This window comes from Vicia villosa, linkage group LG1 (assembly GCF_029867415.1).
Source record: "Vicia villosa cultivar HV-30 ecotype Madison, WI linkage group LG1, Vvil1.0, whole genome shotgun sequence".
Classification (NCBI taxonomy): domain Eukaryota; kingdom Viridiplantae; phylum Streptophyta; class Magnoliopsida; order Fabales; family Fabaceae; genus Vicia; species Vicia villosa.
Genome location: NC_081180.1, coordinates 230,134,619 through 230,160,159, shown reverse-complemented (window position 1 = coordinate 230,160,159; position 25,541 = coordinate 230,134,619). Strand labels below are relative to the sequence as shown.

The 25,541-nt window shown below is 34.8% G+C and overlaps 1 long non-coding RNA gene across 1 annotated transcript; it reads left to right on the top strand.

The window, feature by feature from the left end:
* Positions 1-15,084: 15,084 nt before the first annotated feature.
* On the top strand, positions 15,085-18,094 carry LOC131623437 (uncharacterized). Its single transcript, XR_009290202.1, has 4 exons — positions 15,085-15,507; positions 17,071-17,118; positions 17,657-17,752; positions 17,850-18,094. It is a non-coding gene; the product is annotated as an uncharacterized LOC131623437 (long non-coding RNA).
* The last annotated feature ends 7,447 nt before the right edge of the window (positions 18,095-25,541 follow it).

Here is a 25,541-nt window from a genome sequence, read left to right as displayed (position 1 = left end):
ATCACCTGGATTATGTTGTATATTCAAACTGTGTCTTATAAATTCAATATAAATGGCCACCATAGTGAATACCTACAAGCTAGGAGGGGCCTCAGACAGGATGACCCAATATCCCCATTGCTTTTTGTCTTAGTTATGGAATACCTCCATAGATGTTTGAAGAAGCTCCATGGCAACCCAAAATTTGAATTTCACCCAAAGTGTGAGAAGCTAGGAATAACTAGTATATGCTTTGCTGATGACTTGATGTTATTCACTAGAAGGGATGAGAGTTCTGTGAAGCTTATGATGGACACTATTACTCAGTTCTCTGCAGCAACAGGGCTAAAGGCTAGTCCCACAAAATGCAAAGTTTATTTTGGGGGAGTAGATGAGAATGTACAACAAAGGATTCTAAGCATCACTGGTTTTCTTACTGGCAGTTTACCCTTCAAGTATCTGGGGGTTCCCCTCATGAGTAGGAATTTAAATATTAATATGTGTAGACCTCTGATTGACAAGATTACTTCCAAGATAACATATTGGACTGCCAAACTCCTTAGTTATGCAGGAAAACAACAACTTGTGAAAAGTGTGCTGTTTGCTATTACTAACTATTGGATGCAGGTTTTTCCTTTGCCCAATTGTGTTACCAAGCATATTGAAGCTATGTGTAGGAGCTTTGTGTGGAGTGGAAAAGCTGAGATAACCAAGAAGGCTCCTGTTTCCTGGGAAAATATATGTGAGCCAAAATATGCAGGGGGCCTGAACATCACATCACTGAAAGAATGGAATCTGGCTACTTTGGGGAAACTCCTTTGGAACATTCAGTCTAAAGCTGATAAGATGTGGGTGAAATGGGTGAATATCTACTATCTCAAGAACCAGAACTTCTTGCTATGGAAACCAAAAAATGATTGTTCTGTTTTGATAAAAAGTTTAGTAGCCTGCAGGGAACGCATAATACAGACTTACTACTGGCAGACTGTCCTACAAACTGGTGGCTATAAAACCTCAAAGATGTATCATAGTCTGAGAGGGGAAAGAGATCATGTGCCATGGAAGAAGGTTGGGTTCAAGAATCTGGCTAGGCCCAGGGCTCAGTTCCAGATGTGGCTGGCCCTCATGGAGAGAATGAACACTAAAAGCAGACTCCAAAAGTTTGGAATCCAAACTGATCTTAGGTGTGCCTTCTATTTAGAACAGGAAACACTCAATCACCTTTTCTTTGACTGCAGGTGGACTAGAGTAATCTGGTCTCAAATGCTAAACTGGATTGGATACCATCACAACCATGGTATATGGCAGTATGAAAAGCAATGGCTCACCATGGATGCTAACAAGAAAGGATGGAGAAGACAAATCCTCAAAGCTGCTGCAGCAGAATTAGTGTATGCCTTATGGCAGAACAGGAACTCCATCATCTTTGCTCAAGGAATTCGGGATGAACATGTGCTGGATAGAGTTAAATTCATTGTTTACACAAGGTGTTCTAGGCATAGAACTCTTATTACACATTTTGATGAGAATACTCTTTGCATAGAGTAAGTTGTTTATTGTAACATGGCTCATTGGAGCGGTATGTACTTCAAGGTTTTTGGAAATAAAATTTATTTGATTCCAAAAAAAAATTATTATTATATTTTCAAAATATGTGTATCGTCCACCATTTCATTATATATAAGAATGTCGTCTAGGATCTTCCTATCTTAAACAAAAACTATCCGAGACTAAAAAATAACACTTTCAATCATGTGTCTAAGCCTATTAGCAAGAACCTTAGATAGAATTTTATACATTCAGTTAACCAAAGAAATAGGTCAAAAATCCGACAAACGTTGATGACTTTAAACTTTTGGAATCAAATCAATAAAAGAATTGAATATGACTTTGGACAATTTTCCATTAGGTGAAAATCTGCACACACAAAAAGTGCATCAACTCATCTTTTAAGACGTCCCAGAAGTCTTTGATAAAGCCAAGATTAGTTCTGACTAGTCCAGGACTCTTAAAAATATCACAATCCCAAACTACCTGTTTAATCTCAACCTTTGAAAACTGTTAAAATATGAAAGAGAGTGATAAAAAATAGTATGAGGAAGAGCAACTTGAATGCAATTTGGCCAAAACGAAACCCAAGCATCCATTAATATAAAACTATCCAAATGAATCATAGAAAGATCATCCTCCCAATACCACGTGAATCTCCTCCCACACAATACTAAATCAAATAGAAAATTATCTTTAATGAGCTGGTTAAAATGAGAATAATCCTCCACACAATCAACAGTTACCCTAATCCTTCTTTTCTCAATCGATTGAATAACATTAAAATCGCCACTCACACACACCAAGCGTCCCCCCTATCATCATTAATCAAAATAACCAAGTGATTCCATAAAGATAATCTACCACCAGTATCACAAGTAGCATAAACTTTGGTAATAGAAAACTTATGCCCTGGCTATCTAAAGCACTCTTTTATAGTCCAAAGATTCTCAATACTTGTTGAAATTTTCGCCACCACCTAGTTAATATCCCAAAATATTAATAAACCTCCAAAGGCCCCTACGGAGGGCCAAAAAATATAGCCAACTTCAGAGGACCCCCACAGATACCTACACACAGCACCGTCAATCACTTCCAATTTTATCTCATGAATGCACACCACCAAGAAATAATTGTCTATAACCAACCTCAGTACCCCTCTCCTCTTCTCCCAACCACCTAAACCTCTCACATTAAAAGAAACAAGGTTCATTATTACCACCTAAATCCCACTCAACAACCCTAAAAGCACCCTAACTTAAAAATCCACTTTCAACCCCAATACTTCTCTCCCCTCCCCTTACCATCCTCACATCATCCACCCTTCTTAATCTCATCACCCCCTTGACAAAGCACTAAACATATTTGAACAATCACCCTTGATCTTTAAGCCTATAGATTTTCTAATCACACAAACATCATCAATAACCTCTTGAGGTTTACTATGAAACTTCATCCAATTTTTCCAATCCTCATTGTCATACCCCAATTTTTGACCTAAGATACCACCTCATATCATCTGCATATGCATCATTTGCATCTCTAACAAATTGCATAGCTTGTGTTTGCTACTTGTGACTCAGCAGGGTTTAATCAAGAAATCACTCATCAGTACAAGTAAAAATCAATTAGGGTTTTGTTCTCCCTTCATCTCAAATGAACTATTTTCATCAACAATCAACATTTGGTCCTCAGAGATTCATTTCAACAAGCTCAGAGACTTTGAATCAACTAGATTAGATTATGACTGAAGATAGCATACCCCTGACTTTTGCTCAGGATTTGACCTAATGACTTGGGACATGACCTCAAGACCCCAAGTACATCATTTTTACCTAATCTATTGGCTCAAGACATCCCCTGCACAGGGACTGATCAACAGTGAAATTTCAAATCATCAGATTAGGGTTTTTGAACTATCAGGGACTGAAATCAGGGATTACATTTGAGAAACCCTAAAAAGCTCCAGGGAATCACTCAAAGGTTTTAATCATCTTCAAATAATCCCTATGACAATATCCAATGGAAATTGTATCTCAATTCAAGATCCACAGTCATCAATTTCACCAGGTCGACAATTGGGGTTTTTGACCTAATTCACCTGAACAACTGACTTTTTAATCAGAACATGGTGCCACAACTTAAACCATGGCTCAAGGTCCTCCAATAACTCAACATGATCCATTCATACCATTCATTTGGTGAGGATAGTTTGGTTCATTTGAAATCTCCAGAAACGCGATTCGTTTGAAAAAGTCAACTATACAAGATCACCATTGACTTTTTGGAAATTTTGGTCAACCATGACTTTTGAAGTTTCAAATCATCAATATATGATATATGAAGTCATTTGATCAAGGAAAATCAAGAAAATCAATCAATAATCAAAAAGTCAAAAGTTTGACTTTCCATACTTAGAAAAGTTTCTAAGTGTTTTTCAATGGTTTTTTCCAAACTTTGGAAGGGAATAACTCAAAATTTCACCTACAAACTGAAAAAAACTTCCAACATGAAAGTTGTAGATTTTGATCTAATGAACAACTTTGTCACATAAAATGATTTTCCAAAAGATCAACCATTTAAGAGATATGGAGCTTCAAAGTTGGTATCTTTTGAAAATTTCACTTAAAATCTAACTTTCTTCAAAGTTCATGGATCTTTTTCACCCATTTCCTTAAGGCTATGTTTGGGAGTTTGGAGAGGAGGGGAGGGGAAGGCTTCCAAAAATGAAATTTAAAAAAAATATAGAAAAATATTTGACATTTTTTGAAAAAATGATTTTGTTTAGAATGATAAAATAGTCATTATCATTACTAAATTTTTAATTTTTAGAATACTATAACAACCTAAAAGATATTTGGAAAATTTAGGTAAGCCCTTCAAAACCCTCCAAAACCCTCCTTCAATACAATTTTTGAGTTCCCCCATTTTATGGGGTTTTTGGTGTTATGAATAAACTCAAACCCTCCAAAACCCTCCTACCCAAAATCTTTTTATCCTTTTCACCTAATTCTTCCTATTTTTCAAAACCCTCCCCTCCCTTCCCCTCCAAACTCCCAAACATAGCCTAAAGGTTTTGAAGAAACTTTCAACTAGGGTTTTGAAGCACATAACATGAGCTTTCCAAAATGTCCAAGAGCATGAAAAAATATGGAGCATAGCTATGGCTTTGAATTATGCATTTAGTGATCATTTTCACTTGAAATTTCAAACCATTTTCACTAAGTTTCATTACTACATGACCTATAATGCAAGTAATGATGCATCAATGAAATAATCGAGAGATATTTTCTGATTTGAAGATCAGAATGGAAGAGGATAAGAAGCTTGGAAGATTAACCATGGTTAAGTCACTTTTAACCATTTGCATTTAATGTAAAGATTCCATTTTATCTCCAAATGCCAAATCACCATTCTTTGATCAACTTGCAAAGCTCTGCATTCAGAATCCTTGGCCTATAAATAGAGGTCCAAACTTCATTCAAAATCACACCAAAACCTCACAAATTATAGGTTTTCTCTTTCTTTCTTGAATTGCAAGTTTCTTAAGTTTCAAAGAGGTAGAAATCTCAACCTCTAAACCTTTGAAGTTATGGCCAAAGTGATGGTTCTAACATCTCATAAACATCATATGGGATGTGTTTGATCCACTCACACACCCCAAAACACCTTAAAACTCAGAATCATCATCTCACCTCCATGTTTGCATAAAGTGAGCCTTAACATGCCAATTTTCATACCAAGCCATATCTGTCCAAACTAACCTTCTAGACATCATCCATATACTTCATATGAACTGTTCCAACCATCATCCATGATCTGAAACACCAAAATCACCAAGCTTGATCCTCACTTAAGTCATACTGCAGATCGGGTACCATAGATTGATCAAGAGGTTTCCAGTTCATTCCAATCATTCAAACATGTTCCCTAAGGTCCATTGAAGCTGTCCAGATCAAGAAACAACATCTGGAACCTCTCATTTGCAGAATTCGATTCTCAGTTTTGGCATTTTTAAGGTAAGCTCTCTTGAACTTCAAACTCTATCATACATGCATCATAAGTGAAATATTGCTTTGCCATCTTGTTTCTGCATGTGTATGGATCATTAACCCTCAATCAATTGTTAATTACCTTGCACATACACGATTCCATGATCAATCTCAGAATTAGGGTTCTTCGTGTTCATCAGAAAATCAATGGCCTTAGAGTGAAAATAAATGAAATTAAAGGTCACCATCATGTTCCTTATGAAAAAACGAGTGAGATAGACCCTTCACTTGATCAATTTCATTCAGTTTCAAAGATTTTCAAAATCAAATGGGGATGGTGTTCTTGGCGCCATTTTCTGTTCAGAAAATTCAAATGTTCGTTTTTAAATATAATTAAATGAGTGTGTTATGATAACAAGCTGCGCACGCAGCTCAGTTGGCAAGTGTTTTGGTTGGTAACCTCAAGGTCACGAGTTCAAGTCCCTTAGGGACCAAAACCTTTTTTTTAACACTTATTTTTCTTCATTTTCTACACAATTTCATCAATCATTTTAACCAATCAAATCAACTCTTTTTTACTTCATTTTTTGTACACTTCTCATTTAATATATGTATTTTATGAATATCCAAAAAAATCACAAAAAAAATATTTATTTAATGTGTTTTTATTAAGTTTAAAGTGACTTGTTTTTAAATGTTTTTAATACTTTAAAAATAGTTTTTTTCACTTGATTTTCAAAACTTAATCACTTGTAAATATTTTGTGATCAAACCCTAATCACTTAGGTCTTAATTAAGTATAAAATTTGTTTTTATCTTAATTAAGTTGACTTTTGTCAAAATTCAAACTGTTTTAAAACAAACGAACAAAGTTTTTCAAAACAATAAACCATTTCCTTTTGGTTTTCTTTTCAAAAAAAAAAACTCTTGATCAAATCTTTTTTGATTGATCGATTGATTTTCAAAAAACATGGGCCTCTCGAATATTAGAGAGTATAAGTCCCATTCCTTTTTCTTTGTACAGTTTTTCTTTAAAACTTCTTTCAAAACAAAACTTTCAAACTGTTTTCAAAACGACGAAACCTCGCTTTTAACAAAACAATCAACCATGTTTTATAAAATAAAACATGGGCCTCCACATAGGTATAAGTCTCATTCCCTTACATGAAATTAGGTATTTTATTGTACATACACCTTTTTGTACATACCTCGATCAATTTGATTTTTAACCTCGAATAACAAATCAAAAATGAAGGTTTTCTTTAAATCTTCCCAAAAATACCATGGGCCTCCATGTAGGTATAAGTCCCGAGCCCTTTTGTAAATATTTGTTTACATAACTTCTGAATAAACTCAATGGGCCTCTCCCCGAGTATAAGTCCCGAGCCCCGTGTATACAAACGAATCATCCTTACAGGTATATTTCCTTCATAAACTCCATTTTATACACACACCTTGTCATATATAATTGTTCATAACTGTTCATACTTGTTCATATTTGTTCATGTACTTGTCAATATTTGTTTGTACTTGTTCATATTTGTGATCGTGTTATATATACTTGTTCAACTTAGTACAACACTAGGTTCCCCATAGCCTCCTATTGGGCTTCGTGCAAAGAATCTCCCTAGTTTAGGTTAGGACATAGAGTATGGTTTCCTGGTGAAATCGCTCTAAGAGCTCAAACCAACTATACCATGCCTCCTCTTGGGCTTCGTACAAATGACTTGTCCCTCCCATAGCCTCCTCTTGGGCTTACAATGCAAGGACCCTCGATTGTCCCTCCCATAGCCTCCTCTTGGGCTTACAATGCAAGGACCCTCGGATAGCCTCCTCTTGGGCTTCGTACAAGGACCCACGGGCTTCTTATAAGCATCCCCAATATCCAAATCAAATACCCTAGGAGATTAGACATTTATCATCTCTATGATAGGAGTATCTCATCTATATCATCACAAACAATCAATCAATCAAATTTTCTCTTTTGCCACAAGGCTGGCTAATCAATCAAACCTTTTGCCACCAGGCTGGCTGATTAATCAAAGTTTTTGCCACAAGGCTGGCTTCGTCGAAACTTTTGCCACAAGGCTGGCTGATTAATCAAAACTTTTTGTCACAAGGCTGACTTCATTGAAAGTTTTTGCCACAAGGCTGGCTAATCAAACTTGTTTTTGCCACAAGGCTGGCTAAACAAAAAACATCTTTATCATTCTAAGCGGCATAAGTGGCACAGCCCAGGGCTTATAATGAAAAGATTTTCAAACAAAAAACAAACAGATGTATGTGATGATATAGATTAGATACATCGAACATTGAGATGACATTTGTCTCTTATCCTTTGCTTCCACTAGCATAAGTGGGAACTACGATTGCTCTGACTTTCTCAACATCCCTTTGAGAATACGTAGGCACAAGGTCTTATTCCTTGGCGAGCAAAACTTCTCCCTCAAACCACTCAAACCTTAGCACCCGTAGACCCCGAGCTATAGATGCTCTGATTCCCTCTAAGGGATATGTATGCAGAGGATCGCGATGATCTTTGCGAGCATAATCAAACAAACACCTTAGGTCCCACCTATCTCACAACAGAACCTCCACAATAACATAGAATGAAAAACATAACAAAGAAGCCTATAGAGTACTATAGATACGTTGGGTGCTAATACCTTCCCTTCGTATAACCAACCCTCTTACCCGGAATCTCTCCCCCACTTTTAAGGTTATTGCAGCTTTTTTCCTTTTCCTACTTTGGAAACAATAAAAAGTTTGGTCGTGACAAAAACAAAGAAAAATCTTTTTCTTGAGCACTCGAGCCCAAAGAAGGCATCAGGTGTCTCATCCCACAAACGATGATTTTTCCCCGCGACACTCATTAGAGCTTTAAGCCTTAGAATCCTTCGACAAATAAACCCATTCATATTTCTTAGAAGAAGACCTAGACGAACTGCTAGAAAACTTTTTCTTTTTCTACCCTTAAGGGATCAAATAAAATCTATCTTTAGTTAATAAACGTGCCACTCTTTTTAGATTAAGAACAAATGATACATCATTCTTATTACGATATTTAAGCAGGCATCTTCCCTTCTCTTGCTTACTGTGACTAGTTCCAATTTTATTACCCTTAGAATGTCCTTCCTCCACTTTTTATTTCTTTTTGATACATTCATAACTCCAAGGACCATGCCACTCAGATGAATTTTTTAACTTAAAACCTTCCTAAGACCGCTCCTCATTGTCAACCAAGGGCGCATTTTCAAAAGCGCAGCTCATTCAGTACCTTGATACTCATTTTGCTTCTTATAATCAATTAAACATTGTCACATGTTAAGCCAAATTCTAGATCCTCCACAAATATAATAGGATATTTCTTCCCATCAACCCAAAAGGCCTCTACCACATTTATTTCCCCCACCAATTTTGTAGTGATCAAAATACGAACATAATCCAACCTCAATTTGATAATTGTGCATTCATCAATTTTCAATAGCTAGGAAAAACAGTCATCTTGTTTTAGAGTGAAAGAATAATGGTCCGACTTGTTACAACTGTGGTGAATAGGGTTATATCAGTATGCAATGGAGAAGCCAAAGAAGACGACAACTACTGCTGCCCAGACTAATGGTAGAGTGTTTGCTTTGAGTGGTTCAGAGGTCCACAAGACATATAACTTAATCAGAGGTACATGTTTCATTAACAATGTTGAGTTAATTACTATTATTTATACTGGTGCTACTAATTCTTTTAATTCTCTTGAGTGTGCTAAGAGGTTGGGTTTAAAACTATCTTCTATTATTGGGAGTATGTTATCGATACCCTGACTAATGGTTATATGACTACTACGTTGGTTTGTTTGAGTTTTTCGTTGACTATTTATGGTAAGAGTTTTGCGATGGAATTGGTCTATCTACCTTTGCATCAAATCTATGTTATTCTTGGAATGAACTGGTTAGAATTCAACTATGTTCATATTAACTGCTTCAACAAGATTGAAAAATTTCTAGAGTTTGGCGATAGTGGAGAGCTGATGTTTTTATTTTCTAAACAAGTGGAATAACTCTTAGAAGACGAGGCTTAGATGTTTACAATGTTTGCATCTTTGCAAGTCGACAGTAAAGTTTCCAATGTTTATTTACCTATTGTGTGTGATTTTTTGGATGTGTTCCCTGATGATATCATGACTTGTCGCCAGAGCGCGAAGTTGAGTTCTCCATAGACTTGGTACCCAATATTAATCCTATGTCGATGGCTCCATATAGGATGTCTACTCCAAAGTTGGGTGAATTGAAGAAACCGTTGGAAGAGTTGCTTGTGAAGATTCCACCAAGTGTTTCTCCGTGGGATGTGTGAGTGTTGCTAGTTAAGAAGAAGAACAACAATACGAGGTTGTGTGTTGACTACAAACAACTGAATAAAGTTACCACTGAGAACATGTAACCTCTTTTGAGAATTGATAATTTGATGGGTGCTTGTGTATTGAGCAAGATAGATTTGAGGTCTGGTTATCAGATTCATGTGAAACCAAACAATGTTCTGAAGACTGCATTTAGAACGAAGTATGGTCATTATAAGTATACAGTAATGTTGTTCGGAGTGTCTAATGCACCAGGTGTGTTCATGGAGTATATGAATAGGATTTTCTATCCTTATCTAGATCAGTTTGTGGTTGTGTTCTCGATGACATCTTAATACATTCTAAGTCCGGTGAAGAACATGGGGAGCATCTGAAAGTCTTATTGCAGGTGTTGAGAGAGAAGAAGCTTTATGCAAAGTTGTCCAAATATGAATTATTGTTAAAAGAAGTGAGTTTTCTCGGCCATGTGATTTCTAGTAGAGGGATTAATGGTAATCCGTCAAAAGTTGATGATGTGTTATAGTGGGAGACTCTGAAGTCTGTTACGGATATAAGAAGTTTTCTAGATTTGGCTGGTTATTGCCCGAGGTTCATCAAAGGTTTTTCAATATTAGCACTGCCTTTGGCTCAGTTGACTCGAAAGGATCAAGCTTATGTCTGGGATGTGAAATAGGAGGAAAGTTTCTGAGAAATCATGGAAAAGTTGAGGAATGCTTAATTGTTAATTTTGTCGAATCCAAGTGGGTTCTTTGTGGTGTATTGTGATGCATCAAAGATGAGTTTAGGTGGTGTGCTGATGAAGAATGCTTAGGTTGTGGCTTATACTTCCGGAAAGTTAAAAGTTCATGAGAGGAACTATCGTACGCATGATATGGAACTACCAGTTGTAGTTTTGTGTTAAACATTTGGAGACATTATCTTTTTGGTTCTAGATTTGATGTATTTAGTGATCATAAAAGCTTAAAGTATCTATTCGATTAGAAATAATTGAACATGAGGCAGAGAAGATAGCTTGAACTCCTAAAGGGTTATGATTTTGGCTTAAGTTGCCATCCTAGTACGGATAATGTTGCAGCTGATGCGTTGAATAGGAAGTCTTTGCATATGTCGATGCTTATGGATTGAGAGTTGGAATTGGTTGACCAATTCAAAGATATGAGTTTAGTATGTGAAAAGACTCATACCAGTGTGAAATTGGGTATGTTAAAACCGACCAATGGTATTCTTGATGAGATCAGTGTGACCGGTTAGTGTTGATCAATCGAGGTGAAGGTGGTGACTTCAAGATTGACGAGAATAGTATGATGAGATTCAGAGACAAAGTTTGTGTTCCAGATGTGCCAGAACTTAAGAAAAGTATTCTTGAGGAAGAACACCATGGTAAGCTCAATATCCATCCATGTGCTACCAAAATGTTTTAAGACTTAACACTACAAAAAACTGCAATTATCCAGGTGAAATTCACCCGCAAAAGCAAAAATCACCCTGCAACACCGTAATTGCGAGGTGAGTTGTTCACCCCGGAAAAACGTTAGTCGCAAATATTTGCAAGGGGATTAACACCCCGCAACTTTGCCAGGTGGTTTTCACCCCGCAACATTGCCAGGTATAAAACACCTTGCAAACACGCTTTCCAAGACTTTTCAGCGAACTTCGTTCCATGTGACAGTTTCGTGCAGAGCAGGTGTGACAGTTGAGTCAGAGCAGTGTTAGGGGACTTGCGGGGTGAATTTCACCTAGCAATATTTGAATATTCAAAAACTTGCAGGGTGAAATTCACCTGGCAAATATTCTAAGATACCATGTAACATGCACTACGCAAAATGTAACGCAGATAATAAAAAAAAATTATAGTATTCTAAATATTAAAATTAATATTTAGAATAATATAAATATAATAAATTCAATAAAAATATATATTTATATTACTCTAAATATTAAAATTAATATTTAGAATAATATAAATATAATAAATAATTTAAATTCAAAAAATTTTAAAAATGCAATTTTATAATTAATTCTAATTATTTTAATTCATACTTAATATAAAGAAATTTATAATTAATCTAAAATATTTAAATTCAAAATAATATTCACTGAGGATCTGGGATGTCCGCGTTATTTTCGTTTACTTCATCATTCTCGTCTACCACCCCCTGGTTACCAACCGCTCCAAATCCACCACCACCATATTGTTGTTGAAATAGTTGTTACATTTGTTGCATTTGTTGTTGCATTTGTTGTTGTATTTGTTGTTGCACTTGTTGTTGAATTTGTTGTTGTGTAAGCATTATTTGCTCTTGTGAAAGTCGCAATGCTTCCTCCAACTCCGTTTGTTTTTTCTCAATGTTTCATTTTCACGTGCTGCATCACTCTGAGCTAGTTGTCTAATTGTTTCAGTTATTTTAGGGGTTAATGTTGTAGAACGTGAAGACCCTTCCTCGTCTGCAATTCTCCTAAATAAAGAACACCTATCCCCTTTTTTGTAGTTGCCAGCTAAAGGTCCAGTAGCATAAATTTTTCCATGTCTATTCTTTCCCTAACTTGCTTTCAACCACAAATGTTGATTAATAGCTGGATCATGAGGATGTCGCCCCCGTCGACCACCTAACTCAGGATGTTTAGCTAAAAGCTCCACCTTCAACCTTTAGTACTCCGCCTACACATACGTAAATAAATTAAATAAAGTAAAAAATAGTAATAGAAAATAACATTTATGTTCAGTATGCAAAAACAAAAACAACATTTACATATGCACATACCACCACCATTCACTCCAATACATCATGCTAACTACCAAATTACTAATTTCTTAGCAGAGTCTCAAAATCTACCAAACAGTCTCAAATTTTTCATTTTTAAATTCATATACTTCCTCCAATTTTGAGTTGATAAACTATTTTTAAGTTGGTCATTATATTATGCAAATATAAAGTGTTTTCAAACATATCAGGTGTATTTGTTGCCAACTTTCTTACTTGTTAAGAATGGAAAAGTTATTGATAAAGTGGTTGGAATAAGAAATGAGGAGCTACAAAGGATGATTGAGAAACATATAAACTAGGTATATTCACTGTAACAAAAATACAGTTTCTGCAGCACATTCTTCTTTAATTACATGGGAATAAAGTTGGTCATTATGTTATGTTTTGGTTACACAGAAGAGTATTCATAAACTACTATCAATATTATTGCATTTTTCAATGTTATTTTACTCTATTGATAATCAAAATCTTCAACAACATGCAATATTCTATTGGCCATAATCACATAGTTCTGTTATGTTCTTTTTTACATGGAAAATTCTAGTATCATCTTACTTGAGTATCTCTAGCACGGTCGTCGCAATACTCTCCATCTCTTGTCATAAGTACATTCTCCAATCCACGACCTCTTTAAATCATCAATTAAAGGTTGTAAATACACATCAATTCCTGCTCTTGGACTCGACAGCCCTGGAATGAGGCAAGTCAAAAACATGTAAGGCTTTGTCATGCACATCTCAGGGGGGAGGTTGTAAGGGGTAACAATAACCGGCCAACAAGAATATGCAGTTCCCGACTGTTGGACATATGGAGTAAAACCATCTGAGCACAATCCAAGTCTGACATTTCTAGGTTCTATAGCAAAATCAGGATGTATCCGATCAAAGTGCTTCCATGCCTCACCATCAGATGGATGTCGCATAGTGCTTGTACTTGTTTTGTTTGTATGATGCCATGTTATTTGACTTGCACTGTGCATTGAAGCAAACAATCTCTGCAACCTTGGTATTATCGGCAAATAAAACATTGATTTCACTGCTATGCGTTTTTTATTACGATCAATGGCTTTAGTGCGAACTACATACCTTGGACTGTTACAAAACTTGCATTCCTCTAACGCTCCATCGTTTGTACCAAACACATTGTCATAGAACAACATGCAACCTCTAATGCAACAATCAATCTTCCTTACTTCTAAACCCAACCTCATAACCAACCTCTTCGCGTCATAATAACTTCTAGGCAAATTGTCTTTCGTAGGAGTTGCATCCAACATCATTTGACAAAAGAATTCCAGACACTGATCAGGAACATTCCAGTTTGACTTTGCAGCTAACAATCTCACACACATAAATAATTTAGAGTCTGACGAACCCTCAAATAATGGCGTGTTTATTTCTTTCAACAACTCATAAAATTTTTGAGCTTTCTCATTCGGCAACTCTTCCTCGTCACTATCTTGTTGTTCATCGTAGGCCATGTTCACCCCTAAAGCATCGCCAATCATGTCATCGGGTAGATTAAATTGTTCTTCATATTCCATCTGTGATCGACTACTTGATCCATGTTGGAAATTACTTGTCTCTAGCATATTCATCGGCATTTCTTCCCCATTTGATGTCCAAACCTAATAGTTTTCCTTAAATCCCTTTCTCTTCAAATGAGTTTCTACTTCTTTCGGATCACTTAGTATAGTTCTACATCCACATTTAAGACACGGAAATCTCACTCCTCCTTCTGTCCAACAACATTCTTGATCAAATGCCCATGTAATAAATAATTTAACTCCTTCCTCAAAAAGTGGTTTAAGTCCATGTCTCCCAGCATACATACGATCGTACATCCAACTACGATAACACTTGTAATTTTCCATACTGCATGTTTACAATATCGTATCCATTATAATAATCAGAAAACATTTTAATCAATTGACCAATTCGAGAATTCTAGTCAATTATATCAATTATATAATTTTATGTTAAAACATAGTAAATCTAGAATTTACGCCAACATCACTACTAAAAATATTACATTTGCTTACAAGATTTTACATCAAGTATAAAGATAACTGATGTGAAAAATATGTGTCAAAGAATTTTACATCAGGTATTTAATGGAGCTGATGGGAAAAATAACTAAAAAATTAAAAATCCAATACACGGTGGCATTACTGTAAATAAAACTAAATTTTTATAAAGGCTTTTACATCAGGCCATATAATACCCGATGGGAATAGTATACCAGAATAGGATTTTTCATCGGCCAATACAATACCCGATGGGAAAAGTCTACACAGTGGCATTACTGTAAATAAAACAAATTTTTTTATAAAGGCTTTTACATCAGCCTATACAATACCCGATGGGAAAAGTTTGCCAAAAAGGGATTTCCCATCAGCCCATACAAAACCCGATGGAAAAAGTCTACCAGAAAGAGATTTTCCCATTGGCCTATATATTACCCGATGGGAAAAGTCTCCCACTATTTCCAACTTAACCCTAGCCTCCTTCACTCAAAAACCAAAATTTCTTTTTCCTTCTTTGCTTTCTCTGCGCGATACAGCTTCACCTTCACCGACCCACTCACCTCCCTTCCTGCGCGACTGAACAAAAACCCAGAAAAGATATATACAATGGTTGGCTAGCTATACACAAAACATATTCTTTTCTTTCTTCCCTTCCTGCGCGATTGAACAAAAACCCACGACGGCCGGTAACGCCCAGCAGACTCGCCGGTAACGCCACCGTCGTCGATCCACGACCTTCGCCAAACCGCGTCTTTGCGTTAGTGTACGACCTCGCCTCCTCTTCCGGTCCTGCTTCAGCCTGCCCGTGACGGCCTGAGTCTCACGGTGCACGACCCTTCCTCTTCCGTAAGTTTTTTTAATTGATCCTTTTTGTTAGCATCTGTTATGTTTAATTGTCTGGATGATATATGTGTTATATGGAATTTTGAATTGGTTTGTGGTGGACTGAAAGCTAGTATAATGATATGGCTCGGTTTTTGTATGCTCTTTAGATTGTTTTGAACAAAAAATTATGATGGTTTGGATATTTGATAGATGCTTTGAATAGCTTGATGTGTGTAAATGTAATAATAACTAGGGGTGGACATCGGTCGGATTCGGATGAAAAAACCTCGATCCGAAGAAACCCACAGATGACAATATCTCATCCACTATCGTCCGTTTGGTGTCATCGGTTTTAATTTTGGCGGTTTGCCGGTTTGTCGGTTGGTTCGGGTGAGTTTAGTCGGTTGAAAATCAATTGCAAAAAATAAAAAGATTGGCGGTTGAAAATCAATAGCAAGAGAACAGAAGTTTGAAACTTAGATCCAGAAAAACAAAATCTAAAGAATGCTAGTTTTATAAATTAATGAAGAATGATAGAATGAATTCATGAAGGAATAATATTCTTGATAGAGTAACATGAATGAAAAATAATTTATGAATAAATCTAAGCTAACATTAGAGAAAACCAGGAATAAATATCAGAATATAATACTTATAAAGTGAAGATTTGAGAGAAAGATGATAAAGTGAAGATTTGAGAGAAAGATGATAAAGTGAAAGATTGAGAGAGGTGGTACTAGCTTATAGTATATGTTTTAGAGAGAGAATGATGATTAAGTCTGAGATGTGAGAAAAGAATGGTTAATTAATGTTACTCCTCAAAGAAACTTTCTTGATTGGAAAAAAGAATTGGACTTTATCTTTGTTTTAAAAGTGGAGTCTATCAATCTACCCTTGTATTGCAAGTTCAGATAATTTAGATAAAAAATTGAATTTTTTCATCATCTAAAAAGTTGAGCCTATATAGTAGTAGTATAGGGTTGTACTCGTACAAGTTAAAGATATATAGAACTTTGTAGTATGTCGGTCGGTAGTGGAAACATGTGCTTGTTAAGGGGTTAGAATAGGTCTAAAGTGCTTGTTAATTTGGTTACTAGAATGGTTGAAAGCTAGATGTTATTAACTATTAGAATTGGTTTTGGACTCAGCTATTTGGATGTATTACATATTTGGCATGAAATGTACTTTATTGGTATTAGTTTAGTCTAGATGGTGTTGGTTGTGAAAATGGTTAGCTCTAAGCTATAGTGAATCTACTTGTGAACTTGTTTTCTGTTATGACTTTTTGTATTTAAGCTTCTTGATATGAAATGTACGAATGCCTTTGAAAATGAAAGTATATTTTCAAGGACCAAAGTTGTATTGATATTCATGCTGAAAATTTAATAATTTAGTAAATAATAATATTACATGATACAATTATATGATATAATTGACCGTTTATGTAGTTTTTGTATACAAAAAATGCATAATTATTAAACTTTTTATGTTTAAAAGATGTTTGTTCAGGGACAATAGTTTATTTTATAATTTATAGAATGTGATTCAAAACATGCTTAAATTATATGTTTATGTATTTTTTAGGTACTTGAAGATACATAGCTGATTGGAGTTCATCTGATTTATAATAAGGTTAGTTTCTTGTTGGGGCCTAACTTGAGTTGGATATTGATATGTTTAAGCTTTCAGACATATGTATTTCTGGGTTTTCTGAATGCGGTGTTTTTCTTTTTAAATTTTAAGTTAACACACATAAATTTTGAGAGCAAAATTACAACTCAACACAGTTAGTTATAAACTTCCCAATCAAAATTATTATCCAAACACTAAATTAGTTATAAATTTTCAAAAAATAATTACAACAATACACCATCTCATTCATGTTTAAAAGTCTCTCAATTCTAATAAATTTCTTCAAGTCATCAAATCTTTCAATACACCATCTCATTCATGAAATAATTTTATTAGAAATAATGTCTACACCCCCGCCTTTTGGACAAATATTTAATGTCAATTTTATTAGAAATAATGTCTACACCCCCCGCCTTTTTGAGGTTCATCAATTTGCAAGTTATGGCAATAGAAAAAAGGCTACATGGCATAGGCCCAATGTAAGTGTGATGTAAATTATAATTCTATATTTAATTTTATGATAATTATTCAATTGTAGACAAGGAAACAACATAACTCTAATGATTGTGGATACTATGTGATGAAAAATATGTTGGACATTGTCTCTGCAAATATAATTGGATCTTGGATGTAGGTAATAAAATAAATTTAATTTGTTATTTACTTTGCGTATTGCAACTTAATGAGAATTTTCAAAGAATAACTCTATATTGTGCATTTACGTATTGTAGGTATTTGATGATCCTACAGAATTAACAGAAGAAGATTTGTATGATTTGCGACTCCGTTGGGCAAAATGTTTCTTTGAGTTATATAAAGAATAACTTTATGTTTAGTGTTGTTATTTTGTAGTAGAAAAATGTGTGTAAACTTTTCTTATCATTTTGTACACTTGTGTATCCTAAATTAATACTTTTGTATATTTTGACGAATATATATGCATCTTAGCTATTTGGTGCAGTTAAATGTGGTCTGTGTGATGTGGGAAAAATGTGCAAAGTAGAGACCTTATATTGGTCTGTGTGGTATTTGTCTATTATATTGAAAATTAGGTACAAAAAATTACAGGTTAAAATAGGGAAAATTGGAATAATAGTCAATTTATGTTAAAAACCAAAAAAGATATTACATCGGGCCGTATTAAAAACCGATGTAAAATGTAGTCTATTACATCGGGTAAAATGCACACCCAGATGTAAAATATGGCGCAAAAAAAAAGGCATGATTTGTCACATCGGGCCTTTCTAACAACCGATGTAAAAGGTCGTCTATTACATCGGGCAAAATGAATACCCGATGTAAAATATTGCGCATATTTTTTTTATAAAAAAAATGCATTATCTTTCACATCAGACATCTGAATTCAACCGATGTGGTATGCCACTTTTTACATCGGGCCTTGACCCGATGTAAAATGTCTCAGACTTATTACATCACCTAGCTTTACATCGGGTCCAGACCCGATGTAAAAAGTAGTTTTTGCCCGATGTAAAAAGTAGTTTCTGCACTAGTGCATTTTTCTTTATCTACTTGTTTCTTTCGGTTGTTGTGAATATTGTAGTGACAAAAAGAAGTACTACTATACTTTAATTAGCTCTGCATTTTATAGCTACAAGATACCTTTAATTAACACCATATGTACAACGTCAGTTGTTGACCCAATACTTTAAGTTTCATGTAGTTTGATTTTATTACTAAAAAATGTTAAACTACAATTCAATGACATTTAGATTTATTTAATGATTATAAGAAAACTTTAAAATAAGACATTATAAAAATAAAAAATAGAAGCTTTTTTCTAATGCTAATAACTCATTTTTAAATTAGACAGAGTTGTTAATATACTATAAAATTTACTCTGTCAGTTGTTGACCCCCTACACTTTAAGTTTTATGTAGTTTAATTTTATTACTAAAAAATGTTAAATTACAATTCAATGACATTTTTAGATTTATTTAATGATTATAAGAAAACTTTAAAATAAGACATTATAAAAATAAAAAATAGAAGCTTTTTTCTAATGCTAATAACTCATTTTTTCTTTTCTACTTTTTGTGCTTCATACTGGTGACAGAATAGAAGTACTAATGCTAATAAGAAATACTTTTTGTGATTATAAGAAAAAGAAGTACTACCGAGAACCGATACGACAAGAACCTAAGCACCCAGAGATCAAATCCCACTATTGAAATCAATTTGATAGAATAGCTACTTCATACTGGTGTTAGTAAGATGATTTCGAAATGACTCTAAAACTGAACTCACTCCCTGTAATTACTTGCTACAAGCAGAAACCTCTACAGAATCCTAAATTCCAATGCACACTGGCCATAGGAAACAAAGTCATGAATGGAACTCAATAGACAGCCAAAAAGCAATAAGCATCTCTTCTTGGGACCAAAATTCCTCATCTTGGAAATCATATCACAAAAAACATATACCTCTTATGCTCTCTAAATTCCAACTAGGCAACATATTGTAATACACTTCTTTTCACTAATCGCCTGCAACAGTTTCACCTGAATCAAACAACCACGCCTAATCTAATTATACTATGTCTTCTCCTATTATGACCCTGCTGACTCACAACCTCCACCATATGTAAAAGTGTATTTTTATGAGGTGAAAAGAATTATAAATGAATGGAAAATACGAACGGTAATTTTATGTGAAAAGAGCTGACATTTATAAACCAGTTCAGAAACTACGCATAAAAGGAATTCAGAGCTAAATAAACAATCTGATTCTATAACATTCTTCTAGCTTGATTAATTCTCACCTCAAACCAAATCGAACTTCAAACCTAACTCAGATTCAATTATGCATCCTAATACAGAGCTGCCGAACAAATATGTCAAGCTAAGTACATTACCTGCAAAAAATATACAGAAAATTAGAACTGCATTCATGCCCAAAAGAATTCAAAAGAATAAGACTACATGAAGCTGCAAATCAAAGCAAAACCAGCATGTTTTTCAATTCAACATACAAATCAAGTTCTACAGATTCATACCAAACCAAAACACTTCAAGGCCAATGTCAATTCATCGTATCAGTTCAACTCGAGCCATTGTATTTCGCATCCATCTGAGTGAAAAGACCTGCAATCACATATCAAAACCGAACCTCGGATCACTCATCAGTTCATCGTATTTCACAAGGATTTCTGCCAACAGATACAAACTTTCCCGCTGCAGTTCCAGTCTTTACCATCAAATTCACCTCTTCGTTTCGTAGAGATCCTGCAAAATGAAACCGAAAAAGATGCTTTAAAACATGCCCAAACTTACATATTATCCTTTCCTTTTATGCCTCATTTCTAATAAAATGTAAGACTACAGAGACTTTTTCATTAATAAAGTTGCATTCAATTCCATGAAATATGAAAGAATCTGACACTTTTCACACATAACACCAACTCACTGTGAAAAAACAGACTTCACTCAGCCAAATGGATAATACATAGATGTCTGCCAATTAACAAATTTTATTGAATATGGAAAAACAAATCTAACTTTACTAAACACATTTATGACAAGAGGTAAACAAGCCATGACAAATGCATTTTCCAAATCCTTCATCTTGACATGAATACTGTTTTTCAGTTTGATGGATACGTCTAGTAAGAGTCTTTACCATCTTTAAGTGGCATAAACGACTACTACGAAGGAAGGTTAAGGTTGAGTCTCAACTCAAATTTGATTGAAAATTCCAAAGTTATCATTAAAACATTGTAAATTTAAGGGGAAATTTTGATTTTTTAAGAGGGGAAACCTCTCAGCTCCGCCATCCTGTTGTTTACCCTACGACGGCCGTTATAGTGTTCTCCACCGCTACGGCGAATTTTTGTTATTGTTGAATGGACTAACAATTATGTACTGATAACTATAGTTATTAATTTTATGTTAGTAATTCTATCAAATAACACTAACAGTAGCCACATAATTTTCCAATAGGAATTAACTACTAACTTCTAATAGTTTAATTAACACTAACAGGCCCAATTGAATTTAAAATTAAAGCAATCAAAATGAAATAGACACCTGAACTCCACCGTCGCCGCCTTCCCTTTGAGAAATGTGAAACTCACGATTCTTAGCTAGTAACACCACGTCCAATACTGGAAAGGCATAACGCTGAAATATCAAACTCAAATCGCAGAAACCATGGAAGAGAAATCACAAACTAAAAACGATGTTCACTAAAGTACTTGATTGGAAAACCCCGAAATCAAAACCCCTGAACGAGAAATCACCGACACTGTATGAGAAACCCCAAATGTTGAAACCCTAGAAATAAACTATTGCAACCTGTAGGAAGCCTCGAAAGGAATGATGCAGCTTGCAAGAAGGGTTTTATGGATATTTTGTTTTTTGAATGAATCAGGTTTGGGAGAGATTTTGGGAGATGTTGGTTCCTTCAGAGAGTGCAAAACGAGAGAGTGAACGAGAACGTGGGAGATGGACTTGAAAAGGTAATAGTATTAAATAAATCTTGTGGGATGATAAATACCTAGCAAATTTTATTATCGTTGACACTTGCGGCGTGCTTCACACCCCGCAATCTCCGTGTCTGACACATATCCCTACCACTTTCTATCATCATTAATTACCAGGTTTATTTTTCTCCAAAATTTTCAAAAGAAACTTGTGAAGTGGACCTCAAATCGCAACGCAAGAAGGCATTGAGACTTGCGGGGTGGTTTGCACTTCACAACTTTTGTGTCAGTAAAGTCACTTGCTCCCCTGACTTCTTAGTAAATTTAATATTTAATTTCCAAAAACTTTTTTAAAACATTGTTGCGGGGTGTTTAACACTCTGCAACTTTTTTTCCAAAAATTTCAAACTTCCCTCCCTCCTTTGTGAGACGGAAAAATATTTATATATTTTTTCTTAAGAAAATTGAGTTGCGAGGTGGTTTGCATCCCTCAACTGCAATCATTTGCGAGGTTCTAGTCACCTGGCAAATTCACCCAGCTAATCACCATTTTTCTTGTAGTGTAAAGATGTTGTTGAGTTTGTGTATGCGTGTTTGACTTACTATAAGTCAAAGATTGAACATCAAAAGTCATTGGGTTTGATGAAATCATTGAATATTCCAGAATGGAAATATGATAGGATTTCAATGGACTTTGTAATAGGTTTACCGAAGAATTCGAAGGGATGTGATTCCATTTGGGTGATTGTTGATAGATTGATCAAATCAGATCATTTTATATTGATGACGATCAATTATTCTTTGAAGATGCTAGCTGAATTATATATTAATGAGATTGTGAAACTGCATGGTATTCCCTCGAGTAATGTGTCAGATAAAGATCTGAGATTTACATCAAGGTTCTGAGAGAGTTTGTAGGCAATTTTTGGTACTAAGTTGTAGTTGTGTTCTGCTTATCATCCGCAGACGGACGATCAAACAGAGAGAACCATCAAGTCCTTGAAAGATTTGTTGAGGGCTTGTTTTCTAGAACAAGGAGGTTCTTGGGATAACTACTTTTTGTTGATTGAGTTTACTTACAACAAAATTTTTCATTCTATTATTGGAATGGAACCGTATGAGGCGTTGCATGGTAGGAGGTGAAGAACTCCTTTGTGTTGGTATGAGTCAGACGAGAGTGATGTGCTCGGACTTGAGATTATTCAGTAAGCGATTGAGAAGATCAAGATGATCCAAGGGAAGATTAAAGCATCACAGAGTCATCAAAAAAGTTATCATGATAAGAGGAGGAAAGCACTTGAGTTATAGGAGGGAGATCACACGTTTTTAAGAGTTACGTCGATAACTAGTGTTAGTCGAGCTTTGAAGTCTCGAAAGCTCAAGTTGCTTTTTGTTGGTCCATACCGAATCTTGGGAAGGATAGGGGAGTGGCCTATCAGATTGCTTTGCCACCTCTTCTTGCTAATCTTCATGACGTGTTTCATTTCTCTCAATTGAGGAGATACATTCCAGACCCGTTTCATGTGATCCAGGTGGATGATGTAAAAGTGAGAGATAATATGACTCTTGAGGCATAACCCATGCAAATAGAGGACCGGGAGTGAAGAAGTTGTGTGGTAAAGAGATTACCTTAATGAAGGTAGTTTGGGGAGGACCAACTAGTGGGAGCGTGAGGAGCATATGAGAGAGTCGTATTCGACTCTGTTTTCCTCAGGTATTTTTGAGGGCAAATATTTCTTAAGTGGGGGAGATTTGTAACACCCCGTTTTTGTTAGATAATTTTGTTTAATTTAATTATGCCTTTTTGAGTGATTTATTTACTTGTTGTGTGATTGCAGGGACAAGTATCCAAGAGGTGAAGGTATAGGGAGAAAGATAGTAAGGGGTTGGTATAGTTGTTTATAATCAATTAGAATTTTATTAATTAAAATAATAAAAATTTAGTTTGATTACTTAAATACTATAGGATGGTAGAAGTTAGTTTTAATTTAATTAAAAACAAAATAGAGCTTTGTAAAGAAATAAGGGGCAATGTGAGAATTATGGAGAGTAATAAGGGTAATAAGGGGATAACCTAAATATGAGATATTATGTTTTATTATTATATACGGAGTTTGAAAACAGAGATTTTTTACAGTACGTAAGATAAGAAATTGAGAGAAAAAGTGAAAGAGAGAAAAGTGAAATCAAAGAGGCAAAAGGTAGAAGAAGGAGAATAAAATGTGAGATTTCATTGCTACTAGGAGAACAAGTTAAGGGGGAGAAAGGGCTTTCAATATGGGTATATTGCAAGATAGGGTAGAGAAGATAGGTCCTTGCTCTCATTAGGGTTCAATGATTTTGTTCTATGAATTGTTGTTGTATTAGAAATCTGGAAATTGATGATTATTGTGTTTGTACATGTGACTTTTTTATTGAATTTATACTTGAATCATCATGATTATACATGTATAAGTTTCCAGCATTGATGAATGTTTGGATGTTGTGAGAATGAATGTGAGAATGATTGTTTTGATGCGTTGTAGGTGGTGTTTATTTGGTGAAAATAGATGGTAATTGATGAAATTATGATGAGATTACAATAGCAATTTGATCTATGATGATAGGAATTTGAAATACACTGTTTGAATGTTATTGAGTGTTTGGGAGAGAGTGAAAATTAATTGATTTTAATGAACATGCTGAAAACTGGAATTTTTGGACTTTAGAGTCAGTTCAATCAAATGTCAATCGATTGAATGCTTTCCAAATGCAATTTTTTGAAGTGGATGTTGCAAAACATGTTTGATGTCAATCTATTGACACTCTATGTCAATGGATTGATGGTGTATGGTTTTTTGAAAAATTATGAATTGAACCATGTTTGATTTACTACTGTTTTATACCATAACTTTTGATTTGTATGTCCAAATGATGCGTTGTTTGAAGCGTTAGAAAGCTAACGCTTCATGATACCTTATGTGCTTGGTGCATTAGTTTAGAGGTAGTCATATGCCTACTATAGGGATGTTTGTGATGGATTGTATGATTTTTTAATGAATCGTTGTATAATGATGTGTCGATGTTATAATGAATTAAGATGATTGGATGCTTGTGGATATGCAATTGTTGAGTTGATATTGTTAGTGTTGTTTATTGATTGTTGTAACATTGATTAATGGTTGTGTATGATGATTGTTTTTATATGTAATATTGATATATGCATGGTGAATATTTAGTGAATCTTTTGGTGATAATGCATGTTGTTGAGAGTCATGCATCATGGTGTACGAACTTAGATCCAGTTTCTGTTAGCATTGTCCCTATGGTGGGGATCGAGTGCGTGTAGATAATTCTATTGAGGGATTAGTGAAGCGTTGCTATATGGTGATTAACGACAGTTTTTGATGTATATGGTTCCTAGAGGGAATCTGATCCTATGGTAGGGATCAAGGAGCTAGATGAACCTGAGTGTTCATCAAGTGTACCATATGCATGATGAGTCAACTGTAGAGTATATTGCATACATGCTTGCATAAGTGGTTGATTATTCATGATGTTGTTGATTGCTTGAGAATATGCATATGTTGTTGTGAATGGGTGTGAGACCATGTTGTAATTAATTTTGCAATGAACTTGTGCTTGTTATATAATTCTCTACCTTAGAATTCTTTACACTGTTTATATTGAATTTTATTTCTCACCCCTTTTCTTTGATGTTGTCCACCATGGATGTAACACCCTAAATAACGCCTGTAACACACAAAAAATATAATTAGATTATTTATTTAATTATTTAAGTTATTTTTGATGTATATTTGTGATTATATGTGAAGCTGTGTGATGACTTGTGATGATTTGATTATTATGACGAATTATGCGATGTTTTGGTAATTTATGTGATGTTCATGTGTGTTATAAAGATTATTGAAAAATAAGAGTATTTTAGATAGTTTAGAATAATTAGTTAGGATTATTTTAATTAGAAAAATAGAATAAAATATCA